At 29.1% G+C, this 18,196-nt stretch overlaps 1 long non-coding RNA gene across 1 annotated transcript; it reads right to left on the bottom strand.

The window, feature by feature from the left end:
* Positions 1-16,921: 16,921 nt before the first annotated feature.
* LOC133688096 (uncharacterized) lies at positions 16,922-17,902 on the bottom strand. Its single transcript, XR_009841108.1, has 3 exons — positions 17,507-17,902; positions 17,291-17,362; positions 16,922-17,199 (listed from the first exon to the last, which is right to left on the bottom strand). It is a non-coding gene; the product is annotated as an uncharacterized LOC133688096 (long non-coding RNA).
* Between the last annotated feature and the right edge of the window lie 294 nt (positions 17,903-18,196).

Raw genomic sequence — 18,196 nt, 5'->3', positions numbered from 1 at the left:
ATATGGATATTGTAGGAAGTCTTTTCCCAACATATTGATATGTATTTTTATAAGAGGTGTGGTCATGAGATTGGAGAATGCCAAATGATTATTACTTCTTTTGGATGTTTTAATTGGAGATTAATGGCTTGGTGAAGGTCCCGGGTTATGAGTTTCAGGCCTATGTTAATCTTGCAAAAGAAGTCCCTCGAGAAATAAGGTATACTCCGATGTTTAAATTAGTATTTGAGTTTGTTTCATCAAGTGATAAGCTTGCAGAAAGTCAAGAGGATGAAATATGTGTTTTTTTTTTATTTGCGTAGAAAAAAGATGATAAGTATACTGTTATTCAAATTAACTCCTCTTCTCCCTCTTAAAACTTGAGAATATATAACCTTTGAAAATATCTATGAAATATTTGAAGAATAACTTGTGTAATTTTTTTTTTTGTTTTATGGTAATCTCCATTGGATACTTATATCTGAAATCATAACCTATACACATGTAAAATAAAGGAGAGAAATAGAAGAAAAAGAAGGGTTGCTCAACTAGGTCATGACTTGATGATAAAACAAACATGACATATCTTCTTATGCGTTTTGTTTTAAAAATTTAAATAATATTTTAAAGATAAATTTATTTAATATTTATATTTCTTCAATTAAATATATTTTTATTTAATTTACATCGATTTATTTTATCATAGAATATTAACCAAATACAGAGGAAACCCTCGGTGTTGCAAAAGAAGGTACATTTACTGATGGATTATTATCCTTGTAAATTATTAAATTGAAGATAAAGCAGATATTCTATTAAAGCCTTGAGAACTTTCTCCAAGTTAAGGGTTTGGTATATGTTCTTTGTTCGAGCTTTATGTTTACTATTGGTTCTTTAAATTGTTTGTCATTAATGTATGCCAATCTTGCCCTCTTTATTTCTTTTATTTAATTCTATAACGAGCGTATCAGGTTAATTAGCAATTTTATTATTATTATTATTTTCTCACTAAAATTACCGTTTTCTTGCCAAAAAAAATGCATAGATGAAGATGTCAGCATTTAAATTGATGGGTGAGGTCTTTAAGGAAACGCCTTGAGATTTAATATTTTGGAATTTTCAATTACAATTGATGGTAGTTTGATCCTTTTATATATATATATATATATATGCACGCGTAGGATAATAATTATTTTATTAAAATTTATTTTTGATAATAGTACATTAAAATAATTTTAAAATATATTAAAAAATTATTTTAAAAAATAAAATTTGACTAACAGTCACTTAGCTAGCCAAAGTTGAGCCGTTGACCTTTTGGAGGCACAGTTGAAAGTTGACATCCCAATATCTATACGAAACTCAATTCATTTTTTCTTTACATGCATGGTTACAATTTATAAGAATATTTTTATTTTTTATTTTTTAAAAAAAAGAAGGAAGAAAGACAGATGAGAAAATATGAATATATAACGGGGAAATTTTTTTTTAAAATGACGTTTGGAAGAATACTTCGAAAATGTAAGAGTAAATACATCAATTAACTAAAAAAAGAATTATAATTATATTTTTTAACAATAGAAAATTGTCGTATTCCGTTAAAGAAGTTTTTCTAGTGATTTCTGGCAAAAAATCACACACAAAAATACCATCAATCGATTTGTAAGAAAATGTCGCAAATGCCCTTCCCTCGAAGAAAAAAGAAAAATAAAAGGAAAAAGGAAGAAAATTAAATTAAATCATGTGAAATATATCTAATAAGACGTCGACGCATATGTCACCCTCATTTTTTGTCTTTTAGTGGAGGAAAAATCTGTCTCTCTTTTCGCATTTGTTTTGGTGGGTAGGACACGGTATATGGTACGTGTTCAAACTTGAGCAGCTGGGCATCAATAATAATTCTAACAAATAAAAAAAAAACCCCAATCCAATTCTCCTAAAGCTCCTAGCTAGTTTTATAATTAGAAAACCTTCGTATTTAATTTGAAGAACTGAAAATAAAAAAAAAAAAAAATGTTATGATCAACCAGGTTTAGGTTTAAAAGTTTTTTCCGAACGTTATGTTGCCTGTGGGGGTAGTCTCAAGAATCTATTTTTATTTAATTATTTTGCAATTAAAGTAGTTATGTGTATGAAAGACAACTACTTAAATTAAAAAAAAAACAAAATATCAGGTAATTTTTTTTCATATTTATGTATTTTTTTTTTACAAAAAAGTTTTTTTAGTAACATGTTTTTTGAATAAAATATAAACTAAAGGGCGTTAAAATAAATATACAAAAAAGTTTTAATGATTAATGAGGAATATATATATATATATATATATATATATATATAAACATGTTTTTTTTATGAAAACTATTACTTTTTAAATACAAACTTATCATAAAGTTAATTTCAATAAAAAAATAAAAATCATGATTCAATAATTCATTTATGATAAAAGGAAAAAAAAATAATCATGAATCATAATCATCCTCGTGGAAATCCTCTTTGCATGATAAATTTATTAATACTAAGATTAGTTTTTTTCGAGTTTAAAAAATATCTGATCGATCCTTTTTTATTTGCTTTTATTTTCAACTATTTTTTCTTTTATTTTTTAACACTTAAACAGTAAAACTTGAAAAAAAAATTTGGAATGAATCATAAAATCTTAAAATTAAACAGATCAAATATGTTTATATTAAGACTTTTAGAGAACAATCTAAAGTTTACCTCATCTTTTGAAAAGTGTGCTCTACCTTTTCTTATAATTTTTTTCCTTGTTTTTTATTTAATTTTCTTAAACTTTGTTTAGGGAAAAAAACAAGAAACAATATAAAAGAATTTGGGGAAAATCGGCAACCTTAATGACAAAATGGCTTGAAATTATTTTAAAAAAATAATTAATGGAGATATATATCAGGCTTTAAAGTGGGAGATAACCCAATAAACTTTGTTTTTATGATAAAAGCTATGGAATACACAGCCTCTGAATGATATTTATTTAAATGGCTATGGAAAACATTAGAAGTTGATCTTTAAAATGTCTCTCGTGACTTCATAGTCAAATCTCATCCTGCAGAATTGGTGTGGATCTTAGAAAGGTATCCTCCTCTGCTTTTTAAAAGTATTAGCAATTTGATGTTTGTACCTACTTGACTTTATGAGCCAAATCCATAAACTAACTTGTCGACTAGATTTTTCACATCATTTATCTGCTATATATTTTAACACATAATGACGCAAATAATAATTGAGAAATGGTGTGCTAGTATTTCTCCACTTTAATCTCATTTATAAATAAAAAGTGAATTAGATTATTGTGTCCTTATATTTTAGTTCATTCTCCAATTTATCATTTTAATATGGGTGTGTGTGTGTCTTCATGTAAACTCATAAAAAAATCCAAATCTAACCTTGATTTTTTTTAAAAAAAATAACCATAATAAAATATGAATTTTAACATCATGTGAATTTTTTTTGTTCTGATTAAAAAGGATTGTCAGATTAAGATCTCAGGTTAACCGAGGTGAAGACAAAGAGTTTGAATTTTGGTTAAAGAAAATCGCCAGATTGAAATTTCAGGTTAACCGAGCTATGAAACCAAAGTTCTAATTTAAGGGAATCGCAAAGATACAGGAGTTCAGGTCAACTGAATTGAGAATAAAAATCACCAAGATAACATAATTCATTCTCGTAAGGATATCATTCTCCATAGCTTAAATACTCATAAAAGAAGAAGGTTATAAAGGCAAATTAAGATTTGAAAGTACCTTGCACGGACTTGCTCTAGTAAACTAGGAGGATGAATCGACAAGAGAGGCTATCTTGGAAAATACAACCCTCGGCAATCAAAAAGAGATTGTGAAGGAATGAGGGGGCTTATATTTTGAAAGGCATTCATTACATATAGTTTAACCTTAACTTTGAAATAGTGTTGGTGCATGATTTGTGAATTAAGAGATAAGATGGTGAAATCTACATTGGTGAACAGAAGTCGAGAAATGACAAAGAAATCCCATTTATATGGTGTGGATAACTAAAGCCATGAGATAAGGCACTCGTTTTAAGAGTTTACTATTAAACAATATTTTGTTTTTTAATTTTGTTTTAGGAAAGTTTTGAAGGATATTGATGAAGATCCTAGTTTGAATTTTAAAATGAGTAAATCGCCCGTGAAAATAGACCAATTTCAGGAAACATGTAAGCTTGCTGAAGTTCTTTTTGAAATTTAAAAAGGACAGGTCACCCGTGAAAACAAATTAGTTTTTAAATTTCAAAATGAAAAAGTCATCCACAAAAATAGACTAATTTCAAGGAAGTATGAATGCTTGCTAAAGTTTCTTTTTGGAATTTGAAAATGAATAATCGCTCATAAAAATAGGCCAACTTTTGAATTTTAAAATGGGCAGGTCGTCCATGAAAATAGATCAATTTTCAAGGAAATATGGACATCAGCCGAAGTTCTTTTTGAAATTTAAAAATGACAGATTGCCCGTGAAAATAGACCACTTTAAGAGAAGTATAGAAGCTTGTTGAAGTTATTTTTGAATTTTAAAAAAGAACAGGTTGTTCATGAAAATAGACTAGTTTTTTAATTTTAAATGCAAAGTCCTTAGATAGGTGGATTACCTAACAAATCAAACATACACTTTTTTCTTTACAAGCTCACTATGTAAAACCTTGATGAGATTTTGCTTTGTAAGCATTGTAAAGATGTAACATATTTTGTTATCTATTTTTGATCCCACAAAAAAATCAAGAAAAGAGAAAGAAACACCGTGTTTTATGACTAGAGTGACCAGTTTCACAGGTATCATAGATTGAGTTTTTTTGGGGTTTTTTTTTAAAAACAAAACAAAACTATTTCACTATCATCTTTTAACACCTGATTTATTAGGAATTGATCTTTGTATTTTTTTTTATTTTCCTTTTATTGGGTTATTCCGATCATATTTTAGGTTGTATTGTTTACATTTTCATCATCCATTGGTTTTTTTCGGATCAAATTTGATCCTCATTCTTTTTATAGCTATCTTTCTTCCCTTTACAAGTTATTTAAACCAATATTTTTTTTTACGTTCTCACCTTCAAAATTAAATTGGTTATAAATTAAGCTTCTTGATTGAACCCGGTTCAAGAATTTCATGATTTCCATAGTCACGAGTTATTTAAACCAATATTTTTTTTACGTTCTCACCTTCAAAATTAAATTGGTTATAAATTAAACTTCTTGATTGAACCCGATTCAAGAATTTCATGATTTCCATAGTCGCAAGGTTTATGGGTTAACCTGAGTTGACTCATATATTTTTTAAATTAAATTTATTTTTTTTCTTCAACATTAAGTTATTTGATAATTAAGCTTTCAAGATTTTATTGAATTTTCTTTTGAACGTGTCTATTCTAGTATCACGATTGGGTCAAATATTTTGTATCTTAACCTAAGTTGGCTCGGATTGAGATTTTTTGACTTTTTTTTTAATTAATTATATATATATATAATTAATTAATTTTTATCTTTCAACATTTTATTTGCTAAAGATGAGCTTCACCTTTCTTTTTATTTTTTTTTATGCAATTATCATGTTCTTATTTGATTTATTAGAAATTGGTATTCATACCTTTTTTCCCATATTTTTTATGTGATTATCCCAATTTTATATCCATGATCACGAAGTTTGTGATTTAACCCGATTTAACTGGGGTTTTTTATTGTCTTTTTTTTTCCCTTTAGCATTAAGTTGTTCTATAATACGGGTTGGCTCAAATTGAATTATTTTATTTTTTGTTATTTTTTATAGTTTATTTATTTTGTTGTATTTTTAATCATATTATTTAAATTACTAATAAAAAAAGACTTGGGTCTTGGGTTTCTTTTCCTTGGCAATTTTTGTTATGTTGATAAAAAAATTTATTACAAATCTAATTAATTTAATTCTCCTAAATAAAATCCCACTTATGTCAATATTTTCCCCCAATTAATGTAAACATTTTGGAGATAAAAATAACAGCTAATAAATTAGTATTGGGTACATTATTATTTTTCGTAAGAGTAACATTTAGGTAAAATTAAAAATTAGAAAATTAGAATTTTTGAATTAATTTTAACAGACCGAATATTTTATTATCATTGTCATCCATTTTGAGGAAAAAAAAAAATTATCACTCATAATACAAAAAGATGCGATCGATTAGGCAATGATATTCTACTTACATATATATATTTTTATTGAATTAATTACTAAATAATCTTGGGAAATTGCTATTCTTTTCAATTTTAGGTTTTATAAGGCTAATGATATTCTCAAATTAACTATTGTTAATTACTAATGATATTCTTTTAACTATTGTTAATTATGGATTCATCTTTTATTTTTAATCCCATCAAATATTCGGTCCGAGTCAACTGCATTGGAAAATGGGCCTTCATATGGCTTATTAAAGCTTGATGACTTGAACTCCTCACTTCCCATTGGGCCCAAACTCTTAGAATCAATATCCAGCCCATTCTCAATATGATCACTAATATTCAGCACGGGTTCCTTTTCTTCAGTTAGCGTATCAAATTTATTACGCTTTGGAATGATATTATTACCCTTTAATTTCGCTCCTTTAATTCCATTTCCATCCACCTTCCTGTTCCGTTTTACAACATGCCATTCTCCATGCATTTCTAATTGTACAGTTTATGGGGCTTGATTTTCAGGATTAACATTAATACTTGGGATGTTCGGGATTGTGCCGTTACCGGCCGAAGGAGTGCCGTCGCCGGAGAAGATCCACCGTTAACATGACCGTAGCACCCAGATGAACTGCAAATATATAGTGTGAAGGCCCTCGTACTCAACTTTGTGCCAATGATCTTGAATCCAAACTTTCCCCACCACCGGTTTATCAAGGTCTACTTCAATAAAGATCCTTGTAAATTCCCCCCTCTACTTCAAGGACCCCATTAACAATCTTGAGTCTATCCATCTCATGATCGAATTTCACCATGAAGAAACCGTGCCCAACATCCATTAGATCAAATCCAACGGATAGCCTCCATGATTGTTTTAGCCTAAGATCATTCTTCTGTGTGAATCCAATACTTTTTCCAAGTAAATTCACTGTCAATGCATCACTCCAAGGGTAACACAGATCATTAAACACCCTATCATCCAACAACACCCTCTGTCAATACGTACCAATTTCTCTTGCAGGAAATCCACCCTCTCCCGTGATGGTGGAGGTGGCTTAGAACCCAAGACTATGTCTCTAAACTAAACCTTGCTACCATGTCCATCTGGTGGTTTGCCAGGTATGGGGACATGGGGGCTATGGCTTCCAGAGAATTCCGCTTCCATTGCAGTGATTTCACAAACCCGGAAAAGTAAAACCAGGAAAAGTGAAAGCACTCAGTCGTGAAGAAGAGAAAAATGCCTGTTCTTTTTACTACCAAAATAGTTATCCTTGTTCATGCTAAGTTTGTGATATATATCAAATCCCATGTCAACTCCATACAACATTATTAAACTAATCGATCAATTCTGTAACACCGTTGCATGATTACATTTGATAAAGAGAAAAGGTATACCGAAGTTAGAGACGTATTGCAACTAGATAAGCATAAATAAATGGTGACAGTATTAGAAATACACGGGCCATGAGAGCTCCAGTTGTCCTAGAAAATCCAAATGGAAAAGGTGGAAGATGTGAAACCACTAGAACTAACCGGAAAAATCAAGAAAAAGCATCAATGATCATAACAAGTGGATGGATTAATGATTCTCATCAAAGAATGAATATGTTGTCTCTATATATGCTTTATTAGGTAGGCCACCGCCAGACACCTAATTCTTCTCATGTCTCCATCCGGTGGTTTCAGCCATGAGAACTTTAAAAGTGAAAATACATCTTTGTGATGTGTCGCCTGCGGGCTACAGTTAAAGATATTTAGTTTTAGTTGATACTAGTGGGGCGGCACGTCGGCTAATTTTTTTGGCATAAAACAATATTAAACAACACTAATATCCAAGAGTGCTATTCTATTTGCCAAGCAGATTCAAGAGAGAGAGATGAGTTTGTCTTCAATACTTGACTTAAAAATAATATTTATAATATTAATAGTATTATTTATAATACAAATAATAATATTTATAATATTTATAATATTATTAAACATATTTGATCAAGTTCTTTTAATTTTTAATTTTACTCTTTAAATCAAATCTATGGATATTTTTTAATATTAATAATATTTTTTTCAAATTTATTAATTATTATATTAGCAATATTCATTATAATAAAAATAATAATATTTTTAATACAAATAATAATATTAAACTTGCATGACCCAAGTTTAAGTTAATCTGACTGCAACACCAAACTCGAGAGCCTTAAGCCTGGTTGCAACACCAGATTCAAGAGCCTTTGATGTGGGTTTGGCTGCAAGGCCGTGTCATGAAAGAGTGATAATTAAATAAAAAAAAATTAATATTAAAGAGTGAAATTAAAAAAAAAATTAATTGAAAAGGAAAAAACAAAGAAAAAAACCAAAGCAAAGCACTATTCCAATGAATAATGCTTTGCGAGGAGGGGTACAATAAAATTCCCTCATGATATCACAATAATCCAATGAAAAGTAATCATAAAATTTTAATTTTCAATCAAATCGATATTAAAAAAACCTATAGGAAGAAAAAAAACTAATTAAGAAAAAGAAGAAAAAATCTAAATCAACTGGGTTAACTCGTCAACATGGGATCTGTGTCATAAGAGTGTGATAATCAAATAGAAAAAAAAATTAATATTAACAAACTAAATCAAACAAAAAAAAATTAATTAAAAAGAAAAAAAACATATAACTAAAAGCATCAGTTTTTTCATTGTTAATTGCAGAATGCAATCCACAGTAAAAGACTGATCTCCTTTAATTATAGTCAACTAGTTAGGTGGCTCGTGCTACGCAGCAAGCCAATATTTTTTTTCATAAAAAATATTAAAAAAATCTAAGACAACTTGGGACTTGGGTCCCCTCCCTTCCACCCCCAAGCAACTTGAGTGTGGCATACCCTTCCAGACCCAAGAAATTTGGGTCTCGAAGGTCATGTCAGACTCAAGTTAATAATAATAATAATAATAATTGTTTTCACCTTTCAAATCAAATCTATATTTTTTAGTTAGTAATAAAATTTATTTCAAATTTAATAATATTAATGAATTTAATAATATTAATGATATTAATAATAATATTAAACTTATCTAATCTAAGTTTTTATATTTTTTAATCGCTTCAAATAAAACTTATTGTTTTTCTTCGATACTAATAATATATTTTTTCAAAAATTATAAATAATAATAATAATAATAATAATAATAATAATAATTTTACCCTTCAAATCAAATCTATAGTTGTTTTTTAAAATTAATGATATATTTTTTAAATTTCTTAATTATGATATTAATAATATTAACTATATTAAAATTTATAACACAAATAATAATATTTTTAATATCAAAAATATTAATTATAATAAAAATAAAAATATTCCTAAGACAAATAATAATTTTTTTAATATTAATAAAAAAATAAAAAAAATATTTCTAATACAAATAATAATATTAATAATATTAATTATAAGAAAAATAAGAAAATTTATAATAAAAATAATAATATTTTTTATATTAAAAATATTAAAATTAAAAATATTTTTAATACAAATAATTATATTTTTAATATTAATAATCATCATAATAATAATATTTTTAATACAAATAATAATATTTTTAATATTATTAATAGTAATTATCATAAAAATAATAATATTTATAATACAAATAATGATATTTATAATATTATTAATAATATTAAACTTACCCAATTTTAAGTGGGTCTAGCTGCAACACAAGATCCAAAAGCTTTGAACCCCTCTTAAATGTTAGATCCAAGAGTCTTGTGTATAGGTGTAACTCGAACCCATCAGAGTTGGGTGAGGAGGCCTGATCCAACTGTCTTGGGCCAAGTAGGGCTAGAAAACCCAAAGGACTTGGGTCTGTTCCCCTACCAATCCCAAGCAACTTGGGTCTGACATGCCCTTCCAGACTCAAGAAACTTGGGTCTGAAAAGGCATGTTAGACCTAAGTTAATAATAATAATAATAATAATAATTGATTTTACCATTCAAATCAAATCTATATTTTTTTGGATTGTAATAAAATTTATTTCAAATTTAATAATATTAATGAATTTAATAATATTTATGATATTAATAATAATATTAAACTTATCTGGCCTTAGTTTTTATAGTTTTTAATCATTTCAAATAAAATTTATTGTTTTTCTTCAAATTTAATAATAATAATAATAATAATAATAATAATAATAATAATAATAATTTTACCTTTCAAATAAAATCAATGGTTTTTTTTCCCAAAATTAATGATATATTTTTTAAATTCCTTAATCATGATGTTAATAATATTAATTAAAATTAAAATAATAAGATTTATAATAAAAATAATAAGATTTATAATATTAACAATATTAATTATAATAAAAATAACCTTATTTATAAGACAAATAATAATATTTGTAATATTAATAATACTAATAATAATAAAATTTAAAATATTTAAAATATAGATAATAATATCATTGGGTATGGCTACATAACCAGACCTAAAAATATTGGGTCTCGCTGCCCAGTTAGACCCAATATCGGTGGGTCTTGCTGGGCAGCCAGACCCAACTCTTTTTTGAAGTGTTGTAGGTCTGGCTGAACTATTGAGTACTGTTGGGCAGCAAGACCTAATGTTATTGGCTTTTTTTGGAAGTGTTTTGATCCAAGCTTGGCAGCCAAACCCAACAACATGAGGCCCAACTGCCTAGCCAGATCCAACAGCTTTTGGCAGAGAAAGCAATGCCCCTAGCCACAATTCTTGACTATAAACACAACAGAGAAACGCCCCCCAGGGCTCTATAGTACTGTCCACAGTGAAAACAGTTTATAACTGCTCTATAGTACTGTCCATAGTGAAAACAATTTATAACTATAATGTCATCTATAGTGTAATGTGTTTGTGTCCATTCTCACGCGTTTTGAAAGAACCCAGCAGAAAGTAAACCCAAATAATGCAATCCATAGTGAAAGCACTCATGGTCTACAATATCATTCACAGTCCACAGTAATTCACTCTACAGTAAAATATTGATCTCTTTTAGTTATAGTTATCTATAGTGAAATCACCTACAATCCATAATAATTCATTCTACAGTAAAACACTAATTCCTTTTAGTATGTGTGTGTGTGTGTGTGTGTTACCTAATGATGTGAGTTAATAGCAAGGTTGTCAATTTCGTTTCGGTAGGTGTTTTGTTTTTTCAATTGGAACGGAATGTTTCGATTTCGAAGCGTTTCAGCATGTCGATTCGGGGTTCTACTGTTCATATATATATATCAACAAACCTAATTTTAAAATTAAATAGAACACAATGTCAAGCAAACATAATTTTAAAATTTAAAATATTCCTCAATAGTCAAAATTAAATAGAACTTTAACTTAAAGTCTTAAAGTAATTCAACTTAAATAAAATACCAAAATATTATGAAAGTAAAATGTTTTAACAAAAAAAAACATAAATCAAACATCATCTCCATCATGAACATAAAAATAAGGATCTTGATCTTGTGGTGGAATATAAGGAAAGTCATCAACTAGACATTTCAATAGTTGATCATTTCCACCAAGCTCATTCTTGTCATCAAAACATGTCTCTTCATCCTCTAAAGTTAAAGTAGACAAAGGTGCTTCTATAGTCTCATAACTTATATCATCTCCATCAAGAAGGCTAGGTTCTTCACAAATCCATTCATTCAATAGATCAATGTTAATGAGGCTAATGAGATCTAAAGCATCCCTTATTTTGCTCAAATTCCTACAAAGTATAAATATGAAAAAAATAACATGAATATAAATCACATATATATTAGTGATAAATTTAATTTTAAAAAATTAATATCTTTGTTAATGAAAATAGTAAAAATCATTTTCAATATTATTATTAATATGATAATATCAATATTTTACCTCTGTTGAATCCTCAAATTATAATGAACAAATACTAGATCACCCAATCTCTTATGCTTTAGCCTATTGCGCCTTTTAAAATAAATGAATTCAAATATACTCCAATTTCTTTCACACCCAGTTGCACTACAACATTGACTAAGAATTTGAATTGCAAACTTTTGAAGTTCTTGAGTATCATTGCCAAATTGCTCCCACCATGCAACTAGATAAGACAAAAGTTTAATAAATCAGATATTATAAATACGAAACAATATTATATTTAAAAAACAAAATGTTATTACCTAGATTTAACTTTTCTCTTTGACGAATAACTAGGGGCATGCCAAAATCACTAGTTGCTTTCTTACACTCCTCAAGTTGGCCACTATTTACATCTTGAGTGTCACAATCAGGGACCAATCTAGTAATTGTGCTAAGCAAACCTCGAGTAACCTCCTTTTGTTTTGAAAAAAGAAGGCCTAAAATAGATTCCAGGATTAAGAAAGCAACCTGCTGCATGTAATGGACTATGAAGTTGCTTATCCCATTTAGCATCAATTACCCGAATATATGGTCCATATTGAGATACTCTATTTTTCAACCTTGTCTTGATGACTTCTTTTGCTTTATCTATTGCCTCATATAAATAATTCATTGATGGTTTTTCTTCACTATCTGCTAACCGAAGAACTCGTATTAAAGGCTCACTAACTTTGACTATATGTTCACATCGAGGCCAAAAGTCTTTATCTTGTAAAATTATGGCAGTTATTTTCTTTCTAATTTTACTTTTATCATGACTTGATTCTACCCATTTCATGCAAGTAAACATTTGTCGAAGCTCTTTCTTAAACTTAAGTAAACATTGGATGCTTAAAAAATGGGTAGCAAACCTTGTAATTCCAAGATGACATAGATCATTTCCATTAGTAAAGTCTTTCCTCATCAAAGCTAAAACCCATGCATGATTATATATAAATTTGGTTATGTTTCTTGCCTTTTTAATGGTTTCATCAATCATTGGAAAATATCTTGGAACAGAAATATTTTCTAACATCAAAACAATGTAATGGGCAGCACAAGAAGACCAAAAGAAAGTGCCATACCTTTGTTGTAAAGCCTTCCCAGCAGCCTTGAATGCAACCTTATTATCACTAACAAATTGGACAATATTTTCTTGCTCTACTTATTTGACAACTTCATCAAACATTTCAAGCAATGTCTCTTTATCTTTTCGAGGACCTGAAGTGTCAACTGACTTCAAGAATATAGTACCTCTTGGAGAATAAGCAAGAAATTCACAATTGGTACATTCCTTCTATCTGACCACCCATCTGCCATAATGGAGCATCCATAAAGTTTCCAATCAGCCTTGATTTCAAAGAGGTATTCATGGACATCATGAACTACATCTTTCAAAAGTGATCCCCTTAAATCATGATATGATGGTCCTTTAAAACTAGGTCCTATTGATGCTATGACGTCTATCATTGGTTGATGATAGTATGATTTAGCACTATTAAATGATACATTAACATCAAACCGCCATCTTGCCATGGCTTTCCTTGCATTATGTTCTTTTTCTTTAGAAGCCATTGCACTTTTAATGCTAGGTTGTGAACTTGGGGTAGTTCATGGAACGAATGAAGTCATCTTTTTTCTATTTGCACTTGTGCCTTGCATTGTCAATCTCTTATTTGCTTTTGAACCGATATCACTTAAAGTAAGATTTGTACTACCACCCTCTTCGACTTCATCATTGGAAAGTGATTGAGAATTTCCAATATCAATTCTAAATCTCTTTCTTTTCTCTTTCTCCATTGTTAAGTCCTCTATCAACTGCTTCATTTGCCATTTCACATCTGAAGGAACCTTTTTACAAACTTCAACTTGGCCCTTAATACCAGCAAGGTGATACTTTAGATGAGTAATACCATCACCATTGATCCTTTTGCTACAATGAACACATATACTCGAGTTCTTTGCACCAACAACCACTTGCCCATAAGCCCATGCTAGATCATCTGATCTTGCTGGAGTTGAAGCCATAGAAGAAGCACCACTTGATGAGTTTTCAACCATGTAATTTGATCTGAAAAAAAAATAAAACACAATTGATCTGAAAAAAAATAAAACACAATTAATTTCAGTTATTACATCAATGCAATTTTTAAAGTAAAATGGATGGTAATAATACCAATAACTTAAAATGAAAAGAATGATATTTCTCAAGATACCATGTTGATTTATAAATATTATTCATTGGCTTCACAATTCACACTTTAAATTTATTATTTGATACATTCAGTTTCATATAATAATTATGTATCCTTCCTTATAATTAATTATGGTTTGGTACAGTTGGTTTCACAATTAGAATTTATGGTTGGATATTATAATTCTCAAAAAACTATATAATCCGGTTATGGTCAAGTTACTTATATTTTACACATATACATATAATAATTACATAGAAATTAATACAACATAGCAGCAAACATATATATATATATATATACATTCAGTTTCATATAATAATTATGTATCCTTCCTTATAATTAATCCGGTCATGGTCAAGTTACTTATATTATTAACTACTAGACTTAGCAACCTAACAATTAATCCGGTTATTTTGTTCTTTGTTTCTTGAATTCTAATCTTGACGTATGCAATATAATTTATTCATTTAAATGTAATATTCTTATCTAGGCTTAACTCTGTTTAACTGTAATCTTGATGTATGCAGATTGCAGCATAAATAAAAGTATAAAACAGATTATTAACTCTGTTTTATCAATTTCATTTACTTAAAGAGCCTTGACTTGAATTGTATAGACTTGTGCATAGATCAATCAAACATTAAAGTAGCATTCAATTTCAGATAAAGCTTCAAAGTTCAAAGTTCAAACTAGCTAGCCAAGCCCAGTGAAGCAATAAAATGATAAATACAATACAAAGTTACAAACCCAATAGTAATATTATACAAACAAAAAGAATAGTAAATTAGATACAAAGAAAGACCAAATTAAATACAAAATTTATGAGAAAGGTATTTGGTATTAGCATTCCAGTAGTGTAATAGAACTGAGTTTATGCGTTTTTCATTTTCAATTTGAACTTAAAGAGAGAAAAAAGAATGCACCTTAGAGAGAAGAGACAATTATTCGAGAAGGGAGCGGATGGCCATAAAACGAGATTAGATGTTTTGGAGTCCGGTATGAGTCTTCTATGTGATATAATCTTTACGGGAAGGTTGAGAATTCTCCAAAATTCATTGATAATTACTTTGCCAAGTTCTAGGGGGGCTCCTTCTCTTTTTTGTCGATCGAGCCGCTTCGGTCGAGAAGTCAAGTTGCAGCAGTGTAGTATGGAAGAGTAAGACAACAACAGAGAAGAGGGAACATTGGAGGGGGAGTTTGTGAAAGACAAGATGTCGATTGTAATTGTTTTGGTTGGAAACTTGAGACTACGAGGAAGAGAAATTAGGGATTTGGTTTTCAGTTTAGACTTCAGAGAAAAAGATCATTTATACGTGGGTGTATTGTGCAGTTAATGAAATTGAACCGGGTTTAATTTTGAGTCTTTGACTTTGACTCAGTGGCTTTAACCCGAAATGGAACACATGGAATTCGGTCGGAATATTTTGACCGAAATTTGACCGAAAAATCCAGATCAAACCGAGATTTTAACTGAGGTAAAAATTATTCCGTTTTGTTTCGCTTTTTGAATTGGTACGAGATGTTCCGAGCATTCCGACCGAAACGGAACAGAATTGACAACTTTGGTTAATAGAAGGGACTAACTTGTTAAGGATTAGAGGGATTGAGGATAGAAAGACAACTAGAAAGATTATAAAAGGTAATTACTATTTATAAGCCAATAGGCTAATTTTTAATTATTCTATTTTAAAATTTTAACATTTAAAAATTTACAAAGTAAATAATAAAATACTAGCTTTGTCCATTAGACCAATGTTAATAAATTAGGACTTACTTAATAGGTTAACTTAGTAACTCATGAAATTGAGAACTAATTCATATTGAGTTATATATTAAATTAGATAGGAATTGATTCACTTAAACTCGGTTGACATAACAAGCTGTCCTTTAAAAAATACCTCTTACCCAATTTTCGGATCCAATCATAGACGAGATAGGGGGGAAATTATAATTCTATTTTTAATTAATTTTCCCTATTTGCTACTTCGCACAAGTTTTTCTATAGGTTTTTACATGCACTTTTTTCTCCTCCCATTTTCTTTTCTTAATTTCATATATCCCTTCTTAATAAAAGAAAGAAAATCATACCGAATACCATAACTAAATCTCTTTTTTCTTTCTTGAGGGGTTTTTTAGTTTATCTCTATATAATAAGATGAATTCTCAATCTATTCTTACTTTTTTTCTTTACCATGTCAATTTAATTCCTAAATAAAGATTTTTTTTAATATATCCTATTTATTTTTTCTATCCAAACTAACAAAAAAAATCACATGACTTACACATAATATATCTTCATGTAGAAAAGATCACCTTACTCATATATCTTTATATTTTAAATTTTTTGTTATGTATAATTATATCAATTATATCCTTAATTTTCAGTTAATAAATCCGAAGAATAATAGTTTATATAAAACCTAAACTTTGAAATCATGTGAAATCTTAAATGTTAAAACAATATCATTTTAAAAAATAAAAAATCAAACCAACTAGGTCAACTATTATCTAATTTAGAACAAGTCTAGATTTATCTGCTAAGCCAAGTTTAATTTTTAGGTGTCCCCGTGAGTTTTCACCAGACTTGATGTGAACTAAATATGGACATCACCAAAATTTCCATGAGATGCAGAAATGCAGAGTCATCATCGAAAACCTTTAATATCCAATTAATTGGCGGATAGTTGAACAAAAAATCGGACCATGCTGTTCCATGTGTATATTAATGTGCAGCAGCAGCAGTTTCACAACCTCATGTGTGTCAGTTCTTGTAATAAACAAGGAAGACTAATGTGCTGCAAGATGATTTCTAGATTCAGACAACTGCAAACTGAATTCATCTCTTATTGTTCTAGCAAAATACAAGGGAATTGCTACACGAAAGCAAGGCTGCTCGAAGTTTTTCTTCAACTCGTTGTTGCGCCAGGCAACTTTCTTAGAGGTCATCCGGGCCATTAATTTCCTGGGCACAGAAAAACTTGATAATTAACTCCATAGCGAGCCAATACAAAGAATGTTTTAATTATGATAAATCATGTAAGTGTAGATCTTACCTTGTTCTGAAGAACGACTCCATCTGGTATTTCCAATTTCACACCAGATTTCACCGCGATACTCCCTTTTCCCTGCAGAGGTGATGGAACAGAATGGCTAGTGTCAGTCATGAAGGTTTTTACCAAGAAAGAGACAAAGGTAACAAAACTATAATTACATGCAACACGTTAACATGATGGAATTTATATAAGTCGCAAGCTGTTGAGAATCAATACATGGCCAGGCATAGAGCTTAGTGGTCCCTGAAAGATCTCTCTATACAGTAAAAACAATCATCTATGGCGATGATTATACAGAAAGAAGTATCAACACCCAGCAAAGGAAAAACACTTCCAAAATGATGTTAAGCGGAGAGTTCATTAATGGTTTTTGTAGAATGAGCACAGGATAAAAAGGGTCATTAGCAAAGAGAATGGGAGTATAGTGAGTAAACAGAACTTGAACCAGAGAGCTATTGCGGTAGCGTTGTCTCCTTCAAAATATGGGTTTGTGTTTCTTCCATTGATCAAATGAGGGAGCATGTTAGAATACTATGTATACTATAATATTCAAATATTATGTAATAATTGCAAGAGTTTCTTGAGGTCCAATCCAATGGAATGTTATTGTCATTTATATTAGGAAGTAGAGTTGTATATAAGCACGACAAAATGGAAAAACAAACAATTAATATGAAAAGCTTCTCTCAATATTTGCATCTATCTTTAATTTATCACATAAAATTATCCACAACGAAGGGAAAAAAATCGATAGCATAAATTAAGATCTTAGTGTTATTAAACCAAAGAGACAATGAAAAAGATGATTTTGGGATGACCTTTTTTCCATCTACTTTAATCAAATCCTAAGACCTCAGTTTTGATTTATGTTAACGTAAAGACAAATTTTGATTAGGTAAATTAGGA

Source organism: Populus nigra, chromosome 1 (assembly GCF_951802175.1).
Source record: "Populus nigra chromosome 1, ddPopNigr1.1, whole genome shotgun sequence".
In the NCBI taxonomy this organism is placed as follows: domain Eukaryota; kingdom Viridiplantae; phylum Streptophyta; class Magnoliopsida; order Malpighiales; family Salicaceae; genus Populus; species Populus nigra.
The sequence above is the reverse complement of the archived record's forward strand: the minus strand, read 5'-3'. Positions and strand labels throughout refer to the sequence as shown.